Source organism: Pteropus vampyrus, unplaced genomic scaffold (genome assembly GCF_000151845.1).
Source record: "Pteropus vampyrus isolate Shadow unplaced genomic scaffold, Pvam_2.0 Scaffold51, whole genome shotgun sequence".
NCBI classification, from domain to species: Eukaryota; Metazoa; Chordata; class Mammalia; order Chiroptera; family Pteropodidae; genus Pteropus; species Pteropus vampyrus.
In genome coordinates this window covers 1,386,761-1,393,857 of record NW_011888832.1, presented here as the reverse complement: position 1 = coordinate 1,393,857, position 7,097 = coordinate 1,386,761, and the positions used below count along the sequence as shown (strand labels likewise).

At 40.8% G+C, this 7,097-nt stretch overlaps 1 pseudogene; it reads right to left on the bottom strand.

Moving 5' to 3' along the window:
- Positions 1 to 6,253: 6,253 nt before the first annotated feature.
- On the bottom strand, positions 6,254 to 6,372 carry LOC111739602 (annotated as a pseudogene).
- Positions 6,373 to 7,097: the final 725 nt, after the last annotated feature.

Sequence of the window (7,097 nt, the reverse complement as noted above, 5' to 3'; positions counted from 1 at the left end):
CAAGCTCATTTATCTAGAATCGGCCACCAGTCCTGTTTGAAAACATTCTCCCTGGACCTAAAGACAGTAACCCTAACACCTTAGAGAGGTTGTGTAAGTGTAGGAGCACTTATCACATCCATATTCTCCTCTCAGGTCCAGCTCCTGATTTCTCTATTGCCCAGGCTTTGGATGTGGCATAAAACCAGTGATCCATGGAAGAAACCAGGACTGGAACTCTACTAAGAAGCTGCTCTAGGGGTCTGGCCCTCATCAAATGCAAAGGTTGTAAGATCCATGGGACTAGAGATATGAGTCATGAAACAGAAGTAAATTTTAGAGACACACCTGATTATCAGAATGAGTCCAAAGGTCTCCATGGCCTAATGTACCTGCTATACCTACAGATAGGGTAAACATGTCTGCTTTATGCATGTTGAGCCAAAGTATTTCAGTCTGAATAACAAATTATGGAGTCACCCTACCTATAGACCACACACATGTGATTAATAAAGGTGCCAGGTAGCGCTGGCCTTCATTATCATAACTGGAAAGCATACACCTTGATCTGTCATTGAGTAGCTGCCTTTCTCACTGAACCTCAATTTCCTCATCTATAAAATAAAGACGAAAAGGGTATGAGTTCATTGATCTCAAAAGTCTCTTTTGTTGGTATATCAGATTTGTATTTTTATATAGTTTCATCATTTTTCATTATGATCAAAATATTTGGGTCAAGGTTATTTTAAGAGTCTGAATCAAAATGGACAGAAAAGTGCTAAGTTGTATGATGCTGAGCAACTGACAAGCACCATTATTATTTCAGGAGACTTCCTGGCACTTTCTTTCACAGAAAAAAAAAAAAAAGAAAGAAAATTAAATAGTTCTGTTTATTTTTAGAGTTGGGTTCATAGAAAGGTCTTTTTCCATCAACCCAGGGACATGTACAAGGTATGTGGTGTCCCCAAGGACAGTAAGACCTGCTTGACAGGAATCAGGATTCCAGGGGAATAACTTATGTGCTCACAGTAATCTCTAGCACACACAGAAGAGTTTTAGGGGAAAGCCAATATGTGGGAGGCTCTGAGGGCTTTAATTAAAAGGTCAATCGATTTTTTCTAAGGTAATTTTTACAGTGTGCATTAAAAGAATTCAAGTATTCTCTTCCTTTGAATGGAGTTCAAACCTACTGAAGCACACAGTTCTGTGTCTAAGGAACAACAAGTAACAAAAGGCATTCATTAGACAAAGGTAACTAAACCTGACAGATATCTCAGTCCACCCATACTCTCTCAACCTCTCTAGAATCTATCTGTAAAAAGGAAAAGTAATGGGAGACTCCAAAGCTCTGAGTCTCATCTCTAGACTCAGAGCTTTGGAGTCTCCCATTACTTTGGGAAATTTTTCCAAGTATCTCAAGTATATACATCCCTTCTCTTTCCCTTACCTAGAATGAGTTGTTCATTTGCCTTATTCCTCTCTAAACTCCACCCCTGTAGACCAGGTCAGTGAACTCCTCTGTAAAGGGCCAGGTAGTAAACATTTTAGGCTTTGCAGGACATATGATATCTGTTGCAACTATTCAACTCTGCAGTTGCAGCACAAGAACTGCCATACATAATACATAAAAAATGGGCATGGCTATGTTCTTATAGATTCGTATTTATGAACACTGAAACTTGAATTTGAATTTCATATAATTATTACAGCTCATGAAATATTATTCTTTTGATTTTCTTTCAACAATTTGAAAATATAAAAACCATTCTTAGATAGTAGGTTGTACAAAAAGAGGCAGTGGGTCAAATTTGGCCCATGGGCCATAGTTTGCCAACCCCTTCTCTGTATCATGAAGAACCTGAGAAAAAGGACTGAATCATAATCCTCTATCTCCTAAGGCTTGCTTCAGTGTCTGATACCTAGGAGATATCCAAAATTATGAAGGAAGGAGCGAGAGATGGAGACCATAGGAAGGACAGGAGATGCAGCCATCACACACAACAAAATAAGCCCTTGGCTCTACCCTCCGGGAGTGTTGAAAGGGAGAAAATGCAGAAGTTTAATAGCATCACTTTTCAGTCAGAAAGATCTGGATTTGAATTCCAGCTCCACTATTTCCTGGCTTGGCCCTGGGCAAGTAACTGAACATCAGGGCACATTTGTTTGCAAGTAACAGAAAACACAGCCAATGGTGGCTTAAATATGGCAGATATTTGTTGTCTCACTTATCAAGAAATGTGGATGTAGTGATTCCGAGGCTGGTTCAGTGACTCAGCGATGTCACTGAGGGCACATGCGCTTTCTGTCTCCTGCTCTGACATCTGAGGCTTTTCATCTTCATGTGTGTCATCTATGGTTGCAAATGGCTGCCCCAGCTTTGAGCATCAAATCCAGCATGTTCAAGCCACAAGGAAGGAGTTAGAGGAAGTGCCAGCTCAGTCTCTTCTGACACTGCTTTCTTCTGCCAGGAAGCCAGTGTCTTACCAGAACTCTCTAAGCAGATGTCATTTACATTCTCATTGTCAAGACCTGGGTTATATGGCCACCTCTGTTGCGAGAGAGGCCATTCTTTACTGTAGGAAGCAAAGGAAGATGGAGTTGGGAGTGGCTTGGGGAGACCCTTTACAGGGTCTATCTCAAAAATTGTTGTGAGGACAAGTAAGGTAATGTGTGAAAAGCATTGGCACACAAGTACTATTGCAGCTACTATTATCAGTAGAACTAGCATAGATATTTTGAAAATCCTGAAATATAATCCTTATACTGTCAGTATGAAACTATTACTTCTCAGATGAAGTTAAAAAGGCTGGTACTCTTATTTCGCAATACCCATAATTACATACATTTAAAGCAAATGAAGATTGAAATGGAATAGTGTGTGCATAATATCAGGCTATTAATTTTTTATCCTGTTCCAAATGTACATGGAGCTATATATACACACATATATGCATTAAGAATAAGTGAGAAAAGCCTGGTGACACTAGATATATTCCACATCCTGCACGTTAAATTATATAACTCAGATGCTTTCCTCAGGCTTAAAACCTGAGTCATCCATCCCTCTCTCTTTGCCTTTCCTGCTTAGTCAATACGTTCTGTGGATTTTGCACTGCAATGTATCTCATATTTGTTCTCTATTTTCCAGGACCCAAGCACAACCTTTGTTGCCTCTTGTTCAGACAGAGATAATAGACATCTAAGTATTTTCCTGTCTCTGGTTGTTCTACTCCACCAAAGCAATCTATTCTCAATTTCTTGCAAGTTTTCTTCCCGAAGCAAAGCTTGACCATGCCATTTTCTTGCTCAAAAACTTTCAATGGTTCCCCAATGGCCACAAAGTTCAAACTCCTCATGTTATTCAAAGTGTTTCTTACCTGTCCCCGACCTCCCTTTCTCACCTTCTCTTCTCCCCATTTACAGTCCAGCTCACTTAGAAATTGCACTCTTTTCTCTGAACGACCCCTTCTCTACATACACTTTATGCATCCGTCTTAGCTCACACTGATCCATCTCTGCTCTTCTAGATCCTATTTTAAGTTACACTGAAACTCTGCTTGTGGAAGACTACAGGGAGCTCAGAATTTTATGGACCATAATTTGTGCAACTATCTGATTAAATCAATAATAAAACGGTCAATAGTTGCCGCTGATGTTTTCTTAGTCCTGGGATATTTAAAAGTGCTGACAACTGACAATTTAAAATTGAAATGTCCCATCAAGTGAGCTGGGAAGGAGATAGCTGATTCAAGCCAGCAGGCTCAGCATCTGGACTGCACGTGGCAGGGGCCCAGTTGGGGCTCAACTTATTTCTCCTCTATACCCTTTATTGAGACATCAGAAGGGTTTTCATGTGGCAGAGGGGTGATATACTCTGTGCAGCTCCAAAGAAGGAAGGGAGCCATTGCATCTGGAGCCAGATGCTCAGCTGGATATGCCATTTTGTTGCCCAGTTAACTCTCCCGATAGCTCTGTGAGATAGGCATTCTCATTATCTCTATTTTTTATAAGAGATGAGAGATCCAGAGGTGAGTAAATTCTTAATGTCACAATGTTGGAATTTAAAACCAAGTCTGTCTGATTCCAAAATCCCACAGTTTTTGCAGTTATCCAGGATCACACAGCAGGTAAGTGACTAAATTTGGATCAGCTCCCGTCAGGGATGCTACAGAATACATTTGTACAGGGGACGAAAAGCTGGGCCAGATGAACTCTGGAAATCTCTCCCAGTGAGGAGATTCTAAGAGCCCATGTTTGGTATAAACAATCAAAAGAGGACCCCTCCTCACTCTGGCTGTTGGAGGACTTCTCTTCATTTGGATCTGGAAATAAAATTCAAGCAGGGGAGCTCAGCGATCATTCTTTATATGACTTCAATTTTTATTTTTTTCATCATCAACTCCACTCCCATATTTCAGCAATGCCACCCTTGAAATTTTCCCCACGATGTATTATTATCTGCTATTGTGTCATGTTTATATGACTGGTCCTTAAAGCCAGATCACGAAAACTACATGGTAGTGGTCAGTTCTTTTCCTCTTACTATGAACATGTATAACTCAGCTTTTCCTGTGTAATAGACTAACTACCACATAACTTAGTAGATTAGAGGTTGGCTAGAATTTGGCTGATTTATCTGGGCTTAACCAGGCTTGACTCCAAGCCATGAGTTAGATCTGGGTATGCTTCAAATAGTACTCACTCTTCTGGGACCAGCCTCCAGGCACGTGTTCGGACGGTGGTGGAAGAAGCACAGCAGGGTAAACCCGGTCACACATTTCAAGGTTATTCTCGAATCGCTCTCTCTAACACCCAACAGCCAAAAAGTTACATAGGCAGTACCAAAGTCAAAAAATGGGGAATTTCAGTGTCCATTTTGAGGTCATGGCAAAGGTATGGATGGATGTCTGCTATAGAGGAGTTAAAACTTGGGACCAATAACGCACACCACCATACCATTCAAACAAATAAGCATTCATTTCCTACTATCCACTGAGTTGTATTTTCATCACTAACAACATAACAAAATTGGAACCGCCATACACCAAACACAGAGCTAGGCACTTGGATTAGTGAAATATTCAAGTCATATCCCTAATCCCTATAAGGTCAAAGTCAAGTGGAGAAGAAAAAGAAGAAAAGCTAAAATTCAATGAATACTTACTATGTATTAGGTACTGTGCCAAGTAAGCTCTCTGACATAATTGCACATAGACCTCCTAACAACCTTATGATAGGTCTTCTGAACAGCCACAGTTTGCAGATTATAAGACCAAGGCCCAAAGAAGTTAATGTAATTCGTCAAAAGCCACACAGCTAGAAAGTTGAAGAGCTTGGCTTCAAATCTAGATACAACTCCCAACCATGCCCAGACAATTATAATACAGTAATAAGTAGCACATTAAAGAAGAATCCGCCAAATTCTGTGGGAACATGGGGGAGGGAACAGAGATCAGGTGAGCCTTCACACAGAAAGTAACAAATGAGCTGGGTCTTGAACCATAAGTAAAAATCCACCAAAAGTTTGGATTGGTGGCAAAAGCATGTGCACTGTCCTGATGAGAGAACAAGGAACTTTCTAGAAGAGTCAAGGGTTGAGTGTCATTGGATTTTAGAGAATGTGGTAGGAAGTGATGAGAAATGAAAGGGAAGGAGGGGGCTGTGGCAGGTGATGGAGAAGCGAGCCCTGTATACCAGACAAGGAGCCCTGACTTTGCTTTCCTCTCATTTCCTTCTATGGCTGCTTCTTTGCAATCAAAGCTACAAATGCTTGTGGGGAGTTTCTTAATTATTTAACACATTTGCAGTCAATTTTCCAGACCTGACGAGAGTGCCATCAGGGGTCTAAGAGTGGTCTAGAAGCTGAGTCTCACCTTATCCAGCAGCCTCGGTTCTCAGGGAGTTTAACATCCAATGGTTCTCTCATCACCTGGCCGTGTAATTCACCAGTCTGATTTATTATACTTGGCCGAGGGCCTAGGACTTAGTTTAGAAAAAGTTTCCAGCTGTATACTTTGCAACTCTACGGTATATCTCTATGCAGTTTATTCTATGTACGACAACAGAAATTCAAACATCTTCTCTCCTACTTCTTTTTGTGAGTGTTTTGGTGTGTCACTGACAAAAGTTTGAGTTCCCGGAAATTTATTTTATTTTATTTTATTTTATTTTATTTTTATTTTATTTATTTTATTTAGGCGAGGCAACCCTTGGTTGACCTCACAGATTGCAAGGACCTTGTCAGCTTACAATCCCTCATTTTTTTACTTTTTTATGCCTACAGCACCTGGTTTTCCTGGGTGGTCTCCCATCCAAGTACTAACCAGGCCCAACCCTGCTTAGCTACCAAGATCAGATGGGATTGGGCTTGTTCAGGGTATCATGACCATAGACGAGTTCCCAGAAATTTAATTGTTAAAAAATATCTGGACTTCAGACAATTTCTGAAGCTAGTAGGTTAATCCAAAAAAATATTTATTGTATACCTACTATGTGTAAGATAATGGTCTAGAGTAGGGGTGGGCAAACTATAGCCCATTGGTTTTTGTAAATAACGTTTTATTTGAAACACAACCACACTCATTCACTTATGTATTGTCTATGGTGGCTTTCAAGCCAAAATGCCAGTGTAGGATACTTGCAAAGAGATCACACAGCCTGCAAAGCCTGAAATATTTACTATCCGTCCCTGGTCTGGACACTGGGCATTTGGCTACAGGTTATCTAAAGATCTTACTGGTTCTCATGGTATTTACTACAAACATTGGTGACTTCTAAATTTATAGCTTTATTCAGACCACTCTCTCAAGTTCCAGAGAGGTATTTGTAACACTTTTTAGACATCACCACCTACTATCCCAATATTCTACTGGCGGCATAAACCCAGCCTCCCCATATGAGCCTCTTTCTTATGGCATTGCCACCCACAGATCGATCCTGTGTCTCAGTCACCTGGGAGCCGCCCCTGGATCCTCTTTTTCCCTCAGTTGCACGTGTAACCACCAGGATTCCTCCTCTATATCTACAAATCTGGCCCCTTTATTCTACCCTCACCACCATAGCTCCCTTTGTCTCCTGCCTGGAACAAAGCAGGCTTCCCCTTTCCTTCCCCAAGCTCT